General features: G+C 42.5%; 1 long non-coding RNA gene across 4 annotated transcripts in view; it reads left to right on the plus strand.

The window, feature by feature from the left end:
* Positions 1 to 13,673: 13,673 nt before the first annotated feature.
* The window catches only part of LOC112257816, a 79,571-nt gene continuing 71,972 nt past the window's right edge, over positions 13,674 to 21,272 (plus strand). For 3 of the 4 annotated variants that reach the window (XR_002954646.2, XR_006084082.1, XR_006084083.1), the window contains exon 1: positions 13,674 to 13,757. This is a non-coding gene — a long non-coding RNA (uncharacterized LOC112257816). Of the gene's footprint in view, positions 13,758 to 19,217; positions 19,587 to 21,272 lie in introns of those variants that run through there. The other variant, XR_002954645.2, reaches the window with a different exon arrangement.

The following is a 21,272-nucleotide window of genomic DNA, read 5'->3' on the forward strand; positions in this document are numbered from 1 at the left end:
CTGAAGTTCCAAAAAAACTCAACTACTCAACAAGGATGCCACATGTTTTTTTTATTAAACCATTTATTTTTGCACGAGTCACCTTCCATCTTGGCCTCGACTGGCTGAAAAATTTGCGAAGAAAGAGATTTATGAATCTAGCCGTAGCACCAGAGGTGCCGGCCTCTTTTGTGGGAGCAAAAGGCTATTTAAATATTGGCAGCTTTGTGTTCACGCCGCTGGCAATCTGCAGAATAGAAAGCAGCAGAGGACATTCTTTTCAAAGCCATTCAGCGCAGATATTTTCTCTTTTTTGTTCACTGACGTCTTTTTCTTCCATGAACTGAATATCAATCAACCGACACCTCTTTAGTCGGTATAAAGCTTGAGAATATTACTCAGCCCCCACCCCCCCCCCAAAAAAAAGACTTGGATGGAAGAAAAGAAAACTAGAGCTCAAATTGCTGTCTGTTCACTTAGCACTTAATGATGCTTTCTAAGAGCTTTCTCTCGTAGGACTCTGTTTTACAGTCTGATAAAAGTTACCAGGGGGAAAAATGCCGTCTGGGCCCGGTGCCAGGGGCTGGTGTTTCATGGCAGCCTCTGCCTCGCACCAGGGTGTGCTGGATATCTGGGTGAAGAGGGGATGGGGTTAAGGGAAAGGGAGGCGAGGAAGGGAATGATGGCGGGTAGGCAGGGGGAGCAGTTGACCCTCCTAAGGTACCACTACCATGGAGACACAGCTGGGCTGAACAAGACTCCCATCAGTGGACAAAAGCGAGGCAGCGCTGTCGGCAGAAAATCTAGCTACCTGGCCCGGCACCCTGCTCCAACCCATCGCTCAGCTCCACGTCAATCCCAGCCAATCACTGACTTCACTGAGGAGGAAGCTCATTTACATCATGCGGTAATAAATTATGTTTAGCATATTGCCTTTCTCACATAGATTACACTGTGTCTATTAGTTGTCCAGCTGGTCGGGGTAATCAGCATCTCAATTTTGTGTTTGTCCCATTTTGTGAATTCTTGGTTGGTGAGCGGACCTCAGACCTCACAACCCATAGAGGGCAATGGGTTCTATAACTGATTCAAATATTTTTTAGCCAGATCCTAATTGGTATGTCAAATTTTATGTTCCTTTTGATTGCATAGAAGGCCCTTCTTGCCTTGTCTCAGATCATTCACAGCTTTGTGGATGTTGCCTGCGGCACTGATGTTTAGACCGAGGTATGTATCATTTTTTTTGTGTGCTCTAGGGCAACGGAGTCTAGATGGAATTTGTATTTGTGGTCCTGGCAACTGGACATTTTTTGGAACACCATTATTTTTGTCTTACTGAGATTCACTGACAGAGCCCAGGTCTGACAGAATTTGTGCAGAAGATCTCGGGGCTGCTGTAGGCCCTGCTTGGTTGGTGACAGAAGCACGAGACCATCAGCAAGCAGTAGACATTTGACTTCAGATTCTGCTAGGGTGAGGCCGGGTGCTGCAGACTGTTCTAGTGCCCTTGTCAATTTGTTGATATATATGTTGAAGAGGGTGGGGCTTAAGCTGCATCCCTGTCTCACCCCACAGCCCCATGGAAAGAAATGTGTGGTTTTTTTGCCAATTTTAACCGCACACTTGTTGTTTGTGTACACCTGATTTTAGAATGTTGTATGTTTTTTCCCCAACACCACTTTCCATGAATTTGTATAGCAGACCCTCCTGCCAAATTGAGTCAAAAGCTTTTTTGAAATAAATCAACAAAGCATGAGAAGACTGCCTTGGTTTTGGTCTGTTTGTTTGTAAATTACGGTGTCCAGGATGAATTAGTGGTCTGTCGTAGAGTAATTTAGTAAAAAGCATTGACATCTGCTTAGTACATTATTTTCACTTAGGAAATTAACTAGTCTGCTGTTAATGATAATGCAGAGGATTTCCCCAAGGTTGTTGTTGACGCATATCCCACAGTAGTTATTGGGGTCTCAAGTTTATCTATCTCTAAATCTATCTTTTTGTAAAAAAATGCTGAAAAATGCAGGAGCTCATCTGCTCATGACCTCTCTCTCTCATGACCTCATCTCTCTCCATCACCTCAGTCCGTAGAGCAGCCAGCTCTCTCAGACAGCCGTCTGTCTTCACCCTCTAACCTCTGGGTCTTGTTGGGGGTGGTGTTGTTGTGCTGGTCTGTTTTGTGGGTTTGTTCTGTCTCTGTATTGTGTGGACTAGCTCTCTGAACTCCACAATGTCTCTCTCCAGCTCTAGGAAATGTTCCCTCTCAATGATGGAGGAGCAGTGCAGTTGTGGGACCTGAGTGTGTTCACTGCTGGTGGGATGACTATCCTCGTATTTCTCTCTGTGTATCCTCTCTCCCCCTTCTCTTTTTCTGAATTATCTCTTCCCCTGCTCTCTCTCTCGCTCTCTCTGTGTGTATCCTGTCTTCTCCTCTCTCTATTCATGTATTCTCTACAACCACTACGATTATTATTTGACACTGCTGGTATTCTAAACTCCCTTTTTCATGACCCTGTCTTTCAAAGATAATTCGTAAAAATCCAAATAGATCCACGTAAAACTCCACAGATCTTCATTATTAAGGGTTTAAACACTGTTTCCCATGCTTGTTCAATGACCCATAAACAATTCATTAAAATGCACCAGTGGAACAGTCATTAAGACACTAACAGCTTACAGACGGTAGGCAATTAAGGTCACAGTTATGAAAACTTAGGACACTAAAGAGGCCTTTCTACTGACTCTGGAAAAATGGCAAAAGAAAGATGCCCAGGGTCCCCGCTCATCTGCGTGAATGTGCCTTAGGCATGCTGCAAGGAGGCATGAGGATTGCAGATGTGGCCAGGGCAAAAAATTGCAATGCCCGTGCTGTGAGATGCCTAAGACAGCACTACAGGGAGACAGGACGGACAGCTGATCGTCCTCGCAATGGCAGACCACGTGTAACAACACCTGCACAGGATTGGTACATCCAAATATCACAACTGCGGGACATGCACAGGATGGCAACAACAACTGCCTGAGTTACACCAGGAACACACAATCCCTCCATCAGTGCTCAGACTGTCTGCATATAGGCTGAGAGAGGCTAGACTGAGGGCTTGTAGTCCTGTTGTAAGGCAGGTCCTCACCAGACATCACCAGCAACAACGTCACCTGTCGGCACAAACCCACCGTCACTGGACCAGACAGGACTGGCAAAAAGTGCTCTTTACTGACGAGTCGCGGTTTTGTCTCACCAGGGGTGATGGTCGCATTTGCGTTTATCGTCGAATGGAATGACCGTTACACCGAGGCCTGTACTCTGGAGCAGGATTGATTTGGAGGTGGAGGGTCTGTCATGGTCTGGGGCGGTGTGTCACAGCATCATCGGACTGAGCTTGTTGTCATTGCAGGCAATCTCAACGCTGTGCGTTACAGGGAAGACATTCTCCTCCTTTATGTGGTACCCTTCCTGCAGGCTCATCCTGACATGACCCTCCAGCATGACAATGCCACCAGCCATACTGCTCATTCTGTACGTGATTTCCTGCAAGACAGGAATGTCAGTGTTCTGCCATGGCCAGCGAAGAGCCTGGATCTCAGTCCAATTGAGCACATCTGGGACCTTTTTGATCGGAGGGTGAGGGCTAGGGCCATTCCCCCCAGAAATGTCCGGGTACTTGCAGGTGCCTTGGTGGAAGAGTGGGGTAACTCACAACAAGAACAGGAAAATACGGTGCAGTCCATGAGGAGGAGTATCTGGCCACACCAGATACTTTTGATTTTGACCCCCTCTTTGTTCAGGGACACATTATTCCATTTCTGTTAGTCACATGTCTGTGGAACTTGTTCAGCTTTTGTCTCAGTTGTTGAGTCTTGTTATGTTCATACAAATATTTACACATGTTAAGTGAGCTGAAAATTAATGCAGTTGACAGTGAGAGGACATTTCTTTTTTTGCTGAGTTTATGACCGTTTGAACATCTTGAAGAACGATCTGGCCTTAATGGCAATGTACTCTTATAATCTCCCCCTGGCACAGCCAGGAGAGGACTGTCCACCCCTTAGAACCTGGTTCCTCTCTATGTTTCTTCCTAGGTTCCTGCCTTTCTAGGTGTTTTTTTCCTAGCCACCGTGCCTCTACATCTGCATTGCATGCTCTCTGGGGTTTTAGGCTCGGTTTCTGTATAAGCACTTTGTTACAACTGCTGTTGTAAAAAGGGCTCTATAAATACATTTGATTGATATGCTCTCTCTCTCTCTCTCTCTCTCTCTCTCTCTCTCTCTCTCTTTTTCTCTCTCTCTCTCTTTTTCTCTCTCTCTCTCTCTCTCTCTCGCTCTTTCTCTCTCTGTGTGTATCCTTTCTTTCTTTCTGTAATAATGTGCCTCAGTCTGGACTATGGGAACTTACTTGAAAAGAAATAGTATAAAAGTGCCTCCAGGTTTGCCTGCCTACACACTGTTCATGCGCTCCATGCAATCAGTCTATGTAGAAAGCGGGCCAGTGGGTGGTCACCCATAGATAAGACTTCAACAAGATGCAGCACTGACACCAGAGGAGGGTCACAGTCAGGGGTTCCTATGTTTATGATAGTCAGCCACCTTTGCATTTCAGTTAGTTAAATACTTTCCACATGCTTTGTGTAGTAATTTCTATCTATTTTATCTCATAGAAACATGTTAGGCATCTATGTGAAGAGTTTGGGCCAATGTTAAAGAAAACACTATTTGTACTTGCCTTCGATAACAGATATTCTAAGAGACTAGGACCATTATACTGGCAGTCATTGTGGTTCAGGCATTTCGAGGCACCATCTGAACCATATTTTTAGTTTGGCATTTTTTTGTTCATTTAGCTAGATGACATGCATATTTCAATCCCAACCTTGTGACGATAAGTGGGCACTGGTCTCTTTATGTGCTGAGTGTCCTCAGCATTCGCCCTGCTCATGAGTATTGACAGAGACTGAGGTAAAGAGAGCGAAGGACGGGGAAAGGGAGTGACAGAGAGAGGCCCTGTCATGGGTAGGTTGCAGGCAGAGCAGGCTTCAGACCTCAGGCATGCCATTAACCATGCAGCCAAAGCCAGAGTTATATTCAGCAGAAAATGCCTCGATCTGCTTCTTCATGTCAAGCCAGCAAACGAGAAATGTATTTAACGTATGAAGAAACATTCATTTCAAACCGCAGGGTTATAAATCGTTATCTCAAGCCCCTTCAGTTAGTTTTTTCAAAGTCCATTAATTTGCCCTCCCCTAGCTCCCACCTCAGATCAGAGGGACTCACTAAGAGCATTGTTTCCCCTGCCAAATCCCTTGGCATATCTAGTTTTATGTATAACCCGTGAAATATTTGGCAGGAGGAGCAAATAACTTGCATTAAAGGTATTTATGAGATTGTCCTCAAGAAACCTTTCTTTATATCAGCAGTTTGACTGATCTAGATGACAGTGAACTTACTTTTTGAGAAGGTTTTGAAAACCCCTTTCTACAGTGAGTAATGTCTGACGTGTCCTTGCCAAACCGAAATGTATTAATTATGATACGTTTACAAACACAGGCGCTCTCCACGAAAGAACGTTTGCATATTTGGCGTCTCCTTCTTTGCCCACACTCTTATGTATTACAATTTCCAACAGTTTTTGGATTAAATCAAAATATATGTTCTATTTGATCCTCACCCTTACCTGGAGCATAGATTTACATTGGATGTGATAGAATTCAGAGCAGAGTATGGATAAGAACTTTACTGTGGTTGAGTGACTTCTAAACTTTACACTGGAAGGGGAAAATATTTAAAAGTGAATGATGCATATTAACGTGTTTACTGTGAAATTCACTTTGGAAAATCCTATTATTTGTAACATAGACATACTGTATATCATTATTTGTTTCATGTTCTTAATTTTATATATATTGGTAGTAGTTTGTCTTTTAAGCAGCTTATAATTATAAGTATTTGCTAATCAGATGTATGATTTATATCATTAAAGAACTCTACATACTGTAGTACTGCCAGCTTCAACGGCAAAGAAACTGGTCGTGGCCAAATGGAGAGCAACGTTTGCCATCATTCCTCTCCCTAATTTGCAGTTGACATGTCATCCAAAAAACACAGAGACTATGGGGTTAGTGAGTTAGCTGAGTTCATTCAAGCAGCCGGTTGTAATTGTCCCTCATTTTCATCCAAAGGTTTGGATGCAGCCTGATCCCTGCGTCTGCGTCATCCACTCATACCCAGTGAGCTGTGTCATTAATCTATCAGCAGCACATTTCTCCTTGGCTGGAAGCATGCGTGTTTTTGCCTTGTTTCTAACTTTGATAGGTCAGACTGAATAAAGACAGGACTGAGGAGCCATCCCCCTCCCCCATTTCAGGGAGTTCGCAAAGTAAATACCTAGTTTGGTAGACGACTCTGTTTTGTTTTATCTATGCACCCTCTGTAACTACTCAATGGAAAGCAATGGGCGTAAGTACAGAGTCTTCAGAAAGTATTCATACCCTTTGACTTATTCCATTTTGTTTTGTTACAGCCTGAATTCAAAATGGATTAAATATATTTTTTCCTCTCACCCTTCTACACACAAAACACCATAATGACAAAGTGAAAACATGTTATTAGACATTTTTGCAAATGTATTGAAAATGAAATACAGAAATATCTCATTTAGTATTCACACCACTTCGCTTTGACACACCAAATTGAGCTTTGGTGCATCCAATTTCCTTTGATCATCCTTGAGATGTCACTACAACTTGATTGGAGTCAACCTGTGGCCAATTCAATTATTTGGACAAGATTTAAAAAGAAACACCGATGTCTACAGTTGTGGCCAAAAGTTTTGAGAATGACACAAATATTAATTTTCACAACGTCTGCTGCCTCAGTTTGTATGATGGCAATTTGCATAAACTCCAGCATGTTATGAAGAGTGATCAGATGAATTGCAATTAATTGCAAAGTCCCTCTTTGCCATGCAAATGAACTGAATCACAAAAAACATTTCCACTGCATTTCAGCCCTGCCACAAAAGGACCAGCTGACATCATGTCAGTGATTCTCTCGTTAACACAGGTGTGAGTGTTGACGAGGACACGGCTGGAGATCACTCTGTCATGCTATTGAGTTCAAATAACGGACTGGAAGCTTCAAACGGAGGGTGGTACTGGAATCATTGTTCTTCCTCTGTCAATCATGGTTACCTGCAAGGAAACACGTGCCGTCATCATTGCTTTGCACAAAAAGGGCTTAATAGGCAAGGATATTGCTGCCAGTAAGATTGCACCTAAATCAACCATTTATCGGATCATCAAGAACTTCAAGGAGAGCGGCTCAATTGTTGTGAAGAAGGCTTCAGGGTGCCCAGGAAACGTCCAGCAAGCGCCAGGACCATCTCCTAAAGTTGATGCAGCTGCGGGATCGGGGCACCACCAGTACAGAGCTTGCTCAGGAATGGCAGCAGGCAGGTGTGAGTGCATCTGCACGCACAGTGAGGCAAAGACTTTTGGAGGATGGCCTGGTGTCAAGAAGGGCAGCAAAGAAGCCACTTCTCTCCAGGAAAAACATCAGGGACAGACTGATATTCTGCAAAAGGTACAGGGATTGAACTCCTAAGGACTTTTCATTTTCTCTGATGAATCCCCTTTCCGATTGTTTGGAAAAAAAAAAAAAGCTTGTCTGGAGAAGACAAGGTGAGCGCTACCATCAGTCCTGTGTCATGCCAACAGTAAAGAATCCTGAGACCATTCATGTGTGGGGTTGCTTCTCAGCCAAGGGAATGGGCTCACTCACAATTTTGCCTAAGAACACAGCCATGAATAAAGAATGGTTCCAACACATCCTCCGAGAGCAACTTCTCCCAACCATCCAGGAACAGTTTGGTGACAAACAATGCCTTTTCCAGCATGATGAAGCACCTTGCCATAAGGAAAAAGTGATAACTAAAACTAAAACTAAAAAGTGATAACTAAAACATCGATATTTTGGGTCCATGGCCAGGAAACTCCCCCGACCTTAATCCCATTGAGAACTTGTGGTCAATCCTCAAGAGGAGGGTGGACAAACAAAAACCCACAAATTCTGACCAACTCCAAGCATTGATAATGCAAGAATGGGGTGCCATCAATGTGGCCCAGAAGTTAATTGACAGCATGCCAGGGCAGATTGCAGATGTCTTGAAAAAGAAGGGTTAATACTGTTTTCAATCAAGATCTCAGTGATCACTGCCTCATTGTCTGCATCCGTAATGGGTCTGCGATCAATCGACCCCCCCTCATCACTGTCAAACGCAGCACAAAAACATCCTGTGGCCTTCTGCATTAGCATCAAATAGCCCCCGTGATTAGCAACTTTTCAGGGAAGTTAAGAACATATATACACAGGCAGTTAGGAAAGCTAAGGCTAGCTTTTTCAAACCGAAATTTGCATCCTGTAGTAGAAACTCAAAAAAATTCTTAGACACTGTGAGGTCCATGGAGAATTAGAGCACCTCCTTCCACCTGCCCACTGCTCTGAAGCTAGGAAACACTGTTACCACCAATTAATCCACTATAATTGAGAATTTCAATAAGCATTTCTTTACAGCTGGCCATGCTTTCCACCTGGCTACCCCTACCCCGGTCAACTGCCCGGCACCCTCCACAGCAACCCGCCCAAGCCCCCACCATTTCTCCTTCACCCATATCCAGATAGCTGATGTTCTGAAAGAGCTGCAAAATCTGGACCCCTACAAATCTGCCGGGCTAGACAATCTGGACTCTCTCTTTCTAAAATGATCTGCCGAAATTGTTGCAACACCTATTACTAGCCTGTTCAACCTCTCTTTCGTATTGTCTGAGATCCCCATAGATTGGAAAGCTGCCATTGTCATCCCCCTCTTCAAAGGGGGTAACACTCTAGACCCAAACTGCCACAGACCTATATCTATCCTACCCTGTCTTTCTAAGGTCTTCGAAAGCCAAATGAACAAACATATTACCGACCATTTCGAATCCCACCGTACCTTCTCCGCTATGCAATTTGGTTTCAGAGCTGGTCATGAGTCCACCTCAGCCACGCTCAAGTTCCTAAATGATATCATAACCGCCATCGATAAGAGACATTACTGTGCAGCTGTATTCATCGACCTGGCCAAGGCTTTCGACGCTGTCATTCACAATATTCTTATTGGCAGACTCGACAGCCTTGGTTTCTCAACTGATTGCCTCACCTGGTTTACCAACTACTTCTCTGTTCAGTGTGTCAAATCGGAGGGCCTGTTGTCCAGAACTCTGGCAGTCTCTATTGGGGTGACACAGGGTTAATTTCTTGGGCCAACTCTCTTCTCTGTACACATCAATGATGTCGCTCTTGCTGCTGGTGATTCTCAGATCCACCTCGATGCAGACGACACCATTCTGTATACTTCTGGACCCTCTTTGGTCACTCTGCTAACAAACCTCCAGAAGAGCTTCAATGCCATACAACTCTCCTTCCATGGCCTCCAACTGCTCTTAAATGCAAGTAAAACTAAATGCATGCTATTCAATCGATCACTGCCCACACCTGCCTGTCCGTCCAGCATCACTACTCTGGACGGCAACTACAAATACCTAGGTGTCTGGTTAGACCGTAAACTCTCCTTCCAGACCCACATTAAGCATCTCCAATCCAAAATTAAATCTAGAATCGGCTTCCTATTTCGCAAACAAAGCATCCTTCACTCATGCTGCCAAACATACCCTCGTAAAACTGACCATCCTACCGATCCTCGACTTCGGCGATGTCACCTTTAAAATAGCCTCCAACACTCTACTCAACAAATTGGATGCTCCAGCAGGTATATCTCACTGGTCACCCCCAAAGCCAATTCCTCCATTGGTCGCCTTTCCTTCCAGTTCTCTGCTGCCAATGACTGGAACGAATTGCAAAAATCACTGAAGCTGGAGACACATATCTCCCTCGCTAGCTTTAAGCACCAGCTGTCAGAGCAGCTCACAGATCACTGCACCTGTACATAGCCCATCTGTAAACAGCCCATCTATCTACTTCATCCCAATACTGTATTTTTTATTTATCTTGCTCCTTTGCACCCCAGTATCTCTACTTGCACATTCATCTTCTGCACATCTTCCATTCCAGTGTTTAATTGCTATATTGTAATTACTTCACCAGCATGGCATATTTATTGCCTTAACTCCCTTATCTTACCTAATTTGCACTCAATGTATATAGACCTTTTGTTTTATTTTTTCTACTATATTGTTGACTGTATGTTTTGTTTATTCCATGTGTAACTCTGTGTTGTTGTATGTGTCGAATTGCTATGCTTTATCTTGGCCAGGTCGCAGTTGCAAATGAGAACTTTTTCTCAACTAGCCTACCTGGTTAAAAAAAGGTGAAATAAGAAAAATTAAAAACTGCAAATATTGACTCTGCATCAACTTCATGTAATTGTAGTGAGTGTAGTCTGGCCCAGGAGTGGGAAGGTGAACGGAAAGGCTCTGGAGCAACGAACCGCCCTTGCTGTCTCTGCCTGGCCGGTTCCCCTCTTTCCACTGGGATTCTCTGCCTCTAACCCTATTACAGGGGCTGGGTCACTGGCTTACTGGGGCTCTCTCATGCCGTCCCTGGAGGGGGTGCGTCACCTGAGTGGGTTGATTCACTGTTGTGGTCATCCTGTCTGGGTTGGCGCCCCCCTTGGGTTGTGCTGTGGCGGAGATCTTTGTGGGCTATACTCAGCCTTGTCTCAGGATGGTAAGTTGGTGGTTGAAGATATCCCTCTAGTGGTGTGGGGGCTGTGCTTTGGCAAAGTGGGTGGGGTTATATCCTTCCTGTTTGGCCCTGTCCGGGGTGACCTCGGATGGGGCCACAGTGTCTCCTGACCCCTCCTGTCTCAGCCTCCAGTATTTATGCTGCAGTAGTTTATGTGTCGGGGGCTGGGGTCAGTTTGTTATATCTGGAGTACTTCTCCTGTCCTATTCGGTGTCCTGTGTGAATCTAAGTGTGCGTTCTCTAATTCTCTCCTTCTCTCTTTCTTTCTCTCTCTCGGAGGACCTGAGCCCTAGGACCTGAGCTCCAGGACTACCTGACATGATGACTCCTTGCTGTCCCCAGTCCACCTGGCCATGCTGCTGTTCCAGTTTCAACTGACCTGAGCCCTAGGACCATGCCCCAGGACTACCTGACATGATGACTCCTTGCTGTCCCCAGTCCACCTGGCCATGCTGCTGCTCCAGTTTCAACTTCCACCTGACTGTTCTGCCTTATTATTATTCGACCATGCTGGTCATTTATGAACATTTGAACATCTTGGCCATGTTCTGTTATAATCTCCACCCGGCACAGCCAGAAGAGGACTGGCCACCCCACATAGCCTGGTTCCTCTCTAGGTTTCTTCCTAGGTTTTGGCCTTTCTAGGGAGTTTTTCCTAGCCACCGTGCTTCTACACCTGCATTGCTTGCTGTTTGGGGTTTTAGGCTGGGTTTCTGTACAGCACTTTGAGATATCAGCTGATGTACGAAGGGCTATATAAATAAATTTGATTTGATTTGATTTTGATTTAATTGTCAATAAAAGCTTTTGACACTTATGAAATGCTTGCAATTATACTTCAGTATTCCATAGTAACATCTGACAAAAATATCTTAAGACACTGAAGCAGCGTATATTCCGCTAGCTGAATATCCATATCGTCATTCAGCCACGATTCCATGAAACATATGTTATTACAGTTTTTGATGTCCCATTGGTAGGATATTCGTGATCGTACCTCATCTAATTTATTGTCCATTGATTGCACATTGGCGAGTAGTATTCACGGTAACGGCAGCTTTCCCACTCGCCTTCTCCCTGTCCTGACCAGGCATCTGGCTCTTTGTCCTCTGTACCTGCGTCGCTTCCTCTTGCAAATAACGGGGATGTCGGCCCTGTAGGGAGTTTGAAGAAAGTCTTGTGCGTCCTCCTTGTTGTAGAATAAATCTTTGTCTAATCCGAGGTGAGTGATCGCTGTCCTGATATCCAGAAGCTCTTTTTGCAGTAAGATACGGTTGCAGAAACATTATGTACAAAATAAGTTACAAATAAAGCGAAAAAACCCCACATAATAGCACAATTGGTTTGTCGCCTGTAAAACTACTGCCATTTCTTCTGGCGCCATTTTAGAGAAAATCCATTTTTGCCCAAATACAGATGCGCAAAGTTAATACAGACATACCCAAGATGACTCAAATCTGTAACCGCAGCCAAATGTGCTTCTACAAAGTATTTCCTCGGGTTTGAATAGTTATCTAAATTAGATATTTCTATATTTCATTTTCAAGAAATTTGCAAACAATTCTAAAAACATTTTTCCCTTTTGTTATTGTGGGGTATTGTGTGTAGATTGGTGAATAGATTTAATACATTTTGAATACAGGCTGTAACAGAACAAAATGTGGAACAAGTCAAGTGGTATGAATACTTTCTAAAGGCACTGTAGTTTGTAAAAATCTTAGTATTAGGTAGTAAAGTTGAATTGTGAATTATAGTGATGTTAAACTGACTGTCTTGCAGTAAATTAGGTCTGGGACGATGCCAGTATCGCAATATGTGTTAGTTTGGTGGCAAGGAAGCAACACAAAGTGGATTCACTTTAGGAAAACAGTCCTAATGTTGGAAACAAACATCATTATGTTGTCATCCAGAGTCACATTTATTTTCCAGGCTATTGCACACAATATTTACATACAGCAGATTTTTAAAGGACTAAATAGTTTGGTCTGCTTCGTGTTTTCATTTTTGCCATTAAAAAAATATTGCGATACTGGTATCGTCACAGCCCTAATAACCATGCTTTAACCATGTGAGTGATGCTAGTAGTATTTACGTCTGCTGCTATGAGAGTAACTAGAAACCGCTTTATCTTTGTTAAGTGGCTCTAGGTCAGGTTATGCGATCTCATGAGGCAAAACTGGCCACAGAGATTTTAGTATACTCTTACTCGCACACACACACACACACACACACACACACACACACACACACACACACACACACACACACACACACACACACACACACACACACACACACACACACACACTTCAACCCCTCTTCTCCATTCCCACCTCTCCAGCTCGCTTGCTGTGTCTGACCCTTGGGTCACTGTGCAGTGACTCTGAGGCTTGTCTAACTGGGCCTCTTGAAACTCTGGCCTTTACATTCCAGGGCCCCAAGGAGGGGGTCGTAGCCAGGCTTATTAACAGAGAAGGAGAGGGGGGGAGCGAGAGGGAGTGTGGGGGAGAAGGAAGTCTCTGCCGGCAGGGATTATGTGCTGTTTCCTTGCCTGGAAGCTCTTGCCTTGTACCCTCCCACTCTCTCTCCCAGCTGAGCGGTTCTCCCGCAAACTAAAGGAAACGGCAAAAACATAAACCCGCTATTCTCCAGCTGCCACTGCCTTCTCACTGACTGCCCTACTTGTTTTATTTTGTGCTCCCTCTTTCCCTCCCTCTTTCCCTCTCTCTGTGCTGGTGTGTGTGTGTGTGTGTGTGTGTGTGTGTGTGTGTGTGTGTGTGTGTGTGTGTTGGTGTGAGGGGATCAGTTTGTTTCCATTTTCTGCTGTGCCATAGGCACACATAGTGTAGAGGATTGGTGAAGATACTGATGGGGATGCACAGCTGCACGGAGAAAGCAGAAGCCGGTTCTCACTCTTCAGCTCCCCATCCCAACAACGGGACTAGCTCCGAAGAAACAGGGGCTCAGAAACATGGAGTGGATCCGAGGAGGGAGAGGGGAATCTTTTCACTCCTGGTGTTGGATGTCATGCTCTGCTCTGCGTCGTGGTAAGTGTTTGTTTCTCTCTCCTTCTTCTTCTTTTTCTTACTCTATGGAACAGTTACTTAAGCACCTAATTGTGCTCTTAGGAATGCGCGGGTTCCGAAACTGATGCTTCATATTCTTGTTGTTCATTATTTGTTGTTTATTTTTATTATTTATATTGTCTTATCATCATTTTCTATTTTCTTATCATACTTTTCAATCTTTTCCTTTTTCTATTTTGATTTCTAACTTTCCTTGGTCTCTAGTCGGCAGAGAACTGTTGATGTATTATGTGTTTGAATTTCAGTGTTACAGTGAAAATAGGGCTTTGTGCTTTTGAATCGTGTTGGAGGGTCAAGGTAGAAGGTGGGGGGGTACAAGGTAGGGTGATGGGGGAAGGGAATGTGTGTGAGGGGGTTGTGTGTTTTAAACAAACCAGATTCATAATATCAGGTCAATAATAATGGCATAAACTCAGCAAAACTGCTGCTTGTCTTTTTCCTCATCACAGCCCACAGTGCTTGTCAACTAGTGCTAGTGCTTGTTCTAGTGAAACATGCCTTCCTTAAACTGGAAAAGGACTGAACCTCAACTGGCTCATTGGTGGTATCTTTACTGGTGCCATCGTCATTGATTTATCGAAAGCATTTAGTTTATCATTCTATCTTACTAGGAAAACTTAAACATTGGTTTCACTAACAGATCACTAAACTGGTTCCATGCAATAGAAAATATGTTTTCATAGAACACAAATCACAACTTCTTGGACTCAGTAGAGGTGTACCTGAAGGCTCAGTATTGGCCCCCCTTTTCTCTATATTCATAAATGAATTACTTCTAATTTGTCAGAATACACATGTTAACTTATACACTGATGATACAGTGCTCTATACATCAAGTTAAAATATTTTGCAGATTTTAGCGCAACAAAAATGGTGTCTTGCAAAGATGTTGGTTTGAAATAAAACAAAGTCCTTTTTCATGCTTTTTGGTACACAGCAAAGAATAAACTCCACAACTGGCATTTTCAAAATTCTTGCAAGTGATAGAAAAATGTTGATACCTGGGTTAGAGGATATATTCTGAATATCTTTTGGAAAGCATATTGATTATATTACTAAAACCTTAGGTTACTATAAAGATCTAATAATTGTTTACTGTATCCATTAGAAAGACCTTAGTAACCCAACTACTGCTTCCTAGACTATGGTGACATCATCTATCACAACGCAACTAAGACCGTCTTTTATTACAATCTTTGCAGATGCATTCTTGTTTGCCATTATAAGACACATTGCACAATGTATGAATCAATAAATTGTCACACAGATGACTGCATTGGTACCAATTTCTTTTCAAACGTGTCAACTTAAATTTCACCATATATATATATATATTTCACCATATATATATATATATATATATATATATTTCACCATATATATTATGGAACACCTTAATTTACAAGACTCACACAATAGCAATGGCAGCAATGACAAATTCCAAGGGCACATCATGTCATTTGGAGTAAGATCTTTCAAACACAAAGGCCCAATTGACTGGAATAATTTACAGACGGAAATCTGAGAATTAAAATCACACAGTGAGTTTAAGAAAGCACTTTTTGAAATGTTAAGAACAAACTGTATTTTTAACTAATAGAATCATCACAATGTGAAAATATTTGTAAATATGCATGTATATTTTATAGGTTCTTAGTTTTATTCAGTATTTTTTCCGGGACGCCTATGTCCAAACAGTAAAATGTGTAAATTTCAGGAAATTAGGCTTTAAAAAATGTTTTTTTTTTAAATTTTCACTGCTGCCAGCAGGAGGGCCTCTAAAATATTCGGTCAGCGAATGCACCATTGGCCATGCCCTCGCCACGCGCCACAACCTAAATCCCATTTTGATCCAGAAATTACCCTGGTTTTATTATTTGTATTAGTAGTTGAACAAGTTGTTATTAGTTGTAGGCCTATTAATAGTTGTACAACTACTACTTTTGTATGCGGTTGATATAATTTGTTTGTGTTTTAGAATCTCATTGTTATTATTATTAGACAGGCATATTATTATTTTTAAAGTTTTTTACTAAGTATTGTTTTGATTTGTTTTATTGTATTTGGACACTCTTGAAAATGAGATGGTGCATCTCAAGAGATTTCATCCTGCAAAATGTAGAATAAATAAATAAATTGTGTTGCAGCTCATTGAGCTAATTTAGAGTGTGCCATGTGCACTGTGTGGTTCACTGTTTGTCCACAGACAGAGGCATAATCCTGACGTTGTCAGACTCTGGACTGCTAGTATGCCTCATAATCCTGACGTTGTCAGGCTCTGGACTGCTAGTATGCCTCATAATCCTGACGTTGTCAGGCTCTGGACTGCTAGTATGCCTCATAATCCTGACGTTGTCAGACTCTGGACTGCTAGTATGCCTCATAATCCTGATGTTGTCAGACTCTGGACTGCTAGTATGCCTCATAATCCTGATGTTGTCAGACTCTGGACTGCTAGTATGCCTCATAATCCTGACGTTGTCAGGCTCTGGACTGCTAGTATGCCTCATAATCCTGACGTTGTCAGACTCTGGACTGCTAGTATGCCTCATAATCCTGATGTTGTCAGACTCTGGACTGCTAGTATGCCTCATAATCCTGACGTTGTCAGGCTCTGGACTGCTAGTATGCCTCATAATCCTGACGTTGTCAGACTCTGGACTGCTAGTATGCCTCATAATCCTGATGTTGTCAGACTCTGGACTGCTAGTATGCCTCATAATCCTGACGTTGTCAGGCTCTGGACTGCTAGTATTCCTCATAATCCTGACGTTGTCAGACTCTGGACTGCTAGTATGCCTCATGAATCCTGATTTCAATAGAAAGGCTGCTTGTTGGCAGTTTGTTTGGGGTTCGTCTTTATGAAGTAGCGTCTCGTAACTGGTTATGAGGAAAATAGGGCTTTTTGTTCAGAGGAACTTTGCTATTTTGACATTAAAGGATTTCATAACCCCTTTTTCGTGGTATCAAATTGGTAGTTAGTCTTGTCCCATCTCTGCAACTCCCGTATGGACTCGGGAGAGGCGAAGGTCAAGATCCTCCAAAACTCAACCCAGCCAAGCCAGACTTCTTGACACACTGCTCACTTAACCCAGCCTGCCACAGGAGTTGCTAGTATGCGATGGACAAGAACATCCTTGCCGGCCAAACCCTCCCCTAACCCAGGTGACGCTGGGCCAATTGTGCACCGCCCCATGGGTCTCCCGGTTGCGGCTGGCTGTGACAGAGCCTGGACTTGAACCAGGGTCTTCAGTGGCACAGGTAGCACTGCAATGCAGTGCCTTAGACTACTGTGCCACTCGGGAGGCCCCTGTGAAAACTATTTCTAAGATACATACTTTCAGTTTTTCTGAACTCATTTCACTTGAGTTCAGAGAAGAGAGAGGCTTGCACTACCGGTGTTGGCACATGCGAAGATCAAATACACTGCTGGAATGCCGATTAAGCGGTTTACATGCCCTAATAATTCGAAAGATTTGTTCAGAAAACCAGGTTTTTTAATCGGTGTATGCTTACTTCAGTTTTGACCTTACTCCGATTTAAGATAAGCAGAGTAAGTGTGTTTACATTAATATTTCCATACTCGGCCTACTACCATAATCAGTTTAATATTGAATTATTAGTATGCATGTAAACATACTCGTTGTTATACATTATATTTTTATAAATTGACTGTGACATTGTTTAACTTCCCAGGATTATAACAGGGTTTGATTCTCCGAATGTCAGATATGATTGGCTGACAGCCGTGGTATATCAAACCATATACCATGGGTATGACAAAACGTTTATTTTTACTGCTCTAATTACATTTGTGACCAGTTTCTAATAGTAATAAGGCACCTTGGGGGTTTGTGGTATATGGCCAATATACCACGGCTAAGGGCTGTGTCCATGCACGACGCCCTTAGCTGTCGTATATTGGCCATATACCACATCCCCTCGTGCCTTATTGCTTAACTACTGTATCCTCGCTCAAAGGGATCAATCAGATTTGTCTGACTGATTAGAACAAATGATTAGAACAAACTATGAAACAAATTGAGTTGGTTCTTCTCACTTCTCATTAGACTATATGAAATCGCATTAGACTATATCAAGAACCCTCTCATTTGACATGTAGACACAGGCTTTTTAACGTGAAATAGCTACTAGCAATACTCTGAGAATTACAGTCGATTTTACTCTGAATGACGCAGCAACTCTATTTAGCCTACACACAGAATATCTAGCCTCCTTGATGGAGTTCTCTGCTACACTCTTTTAGAAAAAAGGGTTCGGAAAAGGATATTTGGCTGTCCCCATAGGGGAACCTTATTTTGGTTCCATGTAGAACCCTTTTTGTTTCCAGGTAGAACTATTTTGGGTTATTTCAAAGTGTTCTCCTATGGGGACAGCCAAAGAACCTTTTAAGGTTCTAGATGGCACCCTTTTTTTAAGAGTGTACACTACTGTGGTGCACAGCACAACCCACTGTGAATGGAGAGACCTGGAAATAGCTGTGCAGCGACGCTCCTCATTCAACCTGACAGAGGAAAGGATCTGCAGAGAAGAATGGGAGTACAGGTGTGCCAAGCTTGTAGCGTCATACCCAAGAAGACTCGAGGCTGTAGTCACTGCCTAAGGTGCTTCAACAAAGTACTGAATAAATGGTCTGAATACTTATGTTAATGTGATATTTTTAAAAATTTTATAAATTGGCAAACATTTCTAAAAACATGTTTTTGCTTTGTCTTTATGGGGTATCTTGTGTAGATTGAGGCAAACATTTTTTTTTAATCCATTTTCGAATATGGCTGTAACGTAACAAAATGTGGAAAAAGTCAAGGGGTCTGAATACTTACCGAATGCACTGTATGTTTACATTGCCAAAACAACTGAAATAGGCAATAAACAAAAGTGAAATAAATAATCAGAAATTAACAGTAAACATTCATCACAAAAGTTTCAGAAGAATAGAGACATTTCAAATGCTCTCCTCCTCTCTCTTTCCTGAGTGTCCATCCATCAGATGTCCCTGTGACACAGGAATGAAGTGTTTTGACAGGCGTTAATGGACTGCTTTCTCCTGCGAATGTTGGTATTTCAGAACATGGCCCCCGGCATGGAAAAGGAAAGCAAAAAAATGTGGAGTAACGCTAGCATGATTTTATTTTGGGCTCCGTTCGCTGTCACTGCCAACGTCTTTTTCTGGGGCACAACTTGAAGTGTTCGTATGAAGAGAGGCAAGATATCAAGGGCATTGACTGTCTGTCATCCCAGCACTTTTATAAATACACACAAAGTATGTCCTCTACAGAATCTAGTTCTCTATTTTGGGCATGTAGGTCACTATCTCCTGAAGTAGCAGAATCACACACCTTCCCTAACGAGGCCTGATGATGAAGTCATTGTGGTTTTATTTTGGGCAGATAGAAGTGGCTGCTGCTCCACATTACAGGCCCTTCAGTCATACACCTACTTCTCTCTCTCTCATTCTCTTTCTCTCTCTTTCTCTCTCTCGCTCTCTTTCTCTCTCTCGCGACATGGCTGTCTGCTTTCAATCTGTCCTCCTTTAATCCCAGCTATCTATCATATCCCACCAGCTATTCTTGGTGTGAAAGTAACCTGAGACAAACTGAACTATAGGTGCCTTCTAGGAGATGTGCGCTTCTATAATACAGCAGAGTAGCTTCAACTAATTTCTGGAAACACGGTGGCAAGAACCACCAGACTTGTGAAGCCAGAATGATTTCTTTCTGGCTGTTTTGGTGGAGATCTGGTGACATCTTTTACCTGTGTCCGGTTGGGGTAAGTGTCTTATTAACCTGTGTTGTACCTTAAGCTTATGTCAGGTGTGTCTATGTTGCATCCTCTGTAAAAGTAAGTTGTCTGTATCTGTACCAGGTCATGTCTTTTTCTATGCCTTGGATAGGCATCTGTTTATCTATAATGGTGTTTAGCCCGTGTCTGTATGTCTGTCTGTGACAGGTTACTCAGTGTGTCCCTCCCTCAGCCTCTCATCATTCTATATATTAGTCTCATTGCTGTTAGTGGGGAATGGAAGGAAAAGCTCAATTAGCCCTAGTGTTTTATTAACTGCTAGCCTGCTGCCAACTGCTAGTTGCTAAGTGACTGACAGAGGTACCATTCAGGATGAAAACACAACCCAGAGACCCTAACAGGAACCAAGACTCAGATTCAGGAAACGGCTTTTCTCAGAACAGCAGGAAAAAGAGAGGCTTGTGTTGTGTACTGTATGTTGCCATGGTTTGAAGGTGTTATGAGTTATTTTGTGTATGGACTGATTTTTAGTCATGTCCTTTTTGGTGCACGTGATGCTGAGCCATAGTTAAGGGGTTTGAACAAATGACTAGATGTGAACATTGATATCATTATCACACTCATTGATTTGGCCTTGTATAAATCAGATATGATATGTTACAAGCCCATATTCCTTATGGAAGAAATTGGTACAGTTAGTAGGTCTATGTCAATTAAATTGATAGGACATCCAAATCAAATATATGCAATACACTCAGCACATATGCAGACACACACATGTGGATAGAGCTCTCCTACTACTGGTTCCCATCGGGTTGGTTGTACAGAGAATGATTTCATGTCTGCCATGGTGACTGTGTGTCCCTCCACCACTGATCCGTTTCTTATCCAGCTGTCCTGACTGACACAAAACAGAGAATGAAAGGGGGGGGGGTTGTATTTTCTCCCTCAATGCCACCCACCACCATTCCCAATTCTCAAGCAAATGTATCCCTTTTTTATTTAGCCAGCTTTACATAGATAAATGTATTCACGACTAATAAAAGAGATTAGGGCCAGACTAAGAGACTCTGCCCAAACTTGAACGATTCCAACACGTTATTTATGTAAAGTGCTGATGTTTCTTCTGTGGCTGGTTGCTTTCCGATTTACGTATTGTAAAATTTCAAATAAATGCAGATTCTCAAATCGCCACCTGTCGCTTTTAATAGCCTGGCAATGGCACACATTTCAGCAGATAAACGCCTGTTTCAAATAAATGCCAAGTCTAAATGAATTGTTTACGAGGTTTAATGTGTTGATTTGTTACATTAAATATTTCAGTAATGACTTTAAATAATTATGTCAATCATCCATTTTTATCACTAGTAAGAAACTACTAGACATTGGCTGCTAACAGCTGAGAACTGCTAGTTTACTGGCAAGCACGAAAACAGTCAAAAACTTTGGAAGTACAGACTCCTAGAAATCGGATGATCTCCCTCTAGTGGTGAACTGCTGAAAATTCACAGTCAAAGATGAGAATTATTATTCTGTCAAGAAAAAGTTATTTTTGTATTTTTCTTTATGGAGGCATATTAAGACAAAAGAAATGTGAAAGTGTGTAAATAACACATTAGTGCAGGAAATTAAGAAATTGATTAAAATGCTGGAATTAAACAATTAACAATGCAAATAAGCAAAAGGTGTGTGCATTAAGGAAATAGAAGCCTG

Source organism: Oncorhynchus tshawytscha, linkage group LG09 (assembly GCF_018296145.1).
Source record: "Oncorhynchus tshawytscha isolate Ot180627B linkage group LG09, Otsh_v2.0, whole genome shotgun sequence".
Lineage (NCBI taxonomy): Eukaryota > Metazoa > Chordata > Actinopteri > Salmoniformes > Salmonidae > Oncorhynchus > Oncorhynchus tshawytscha.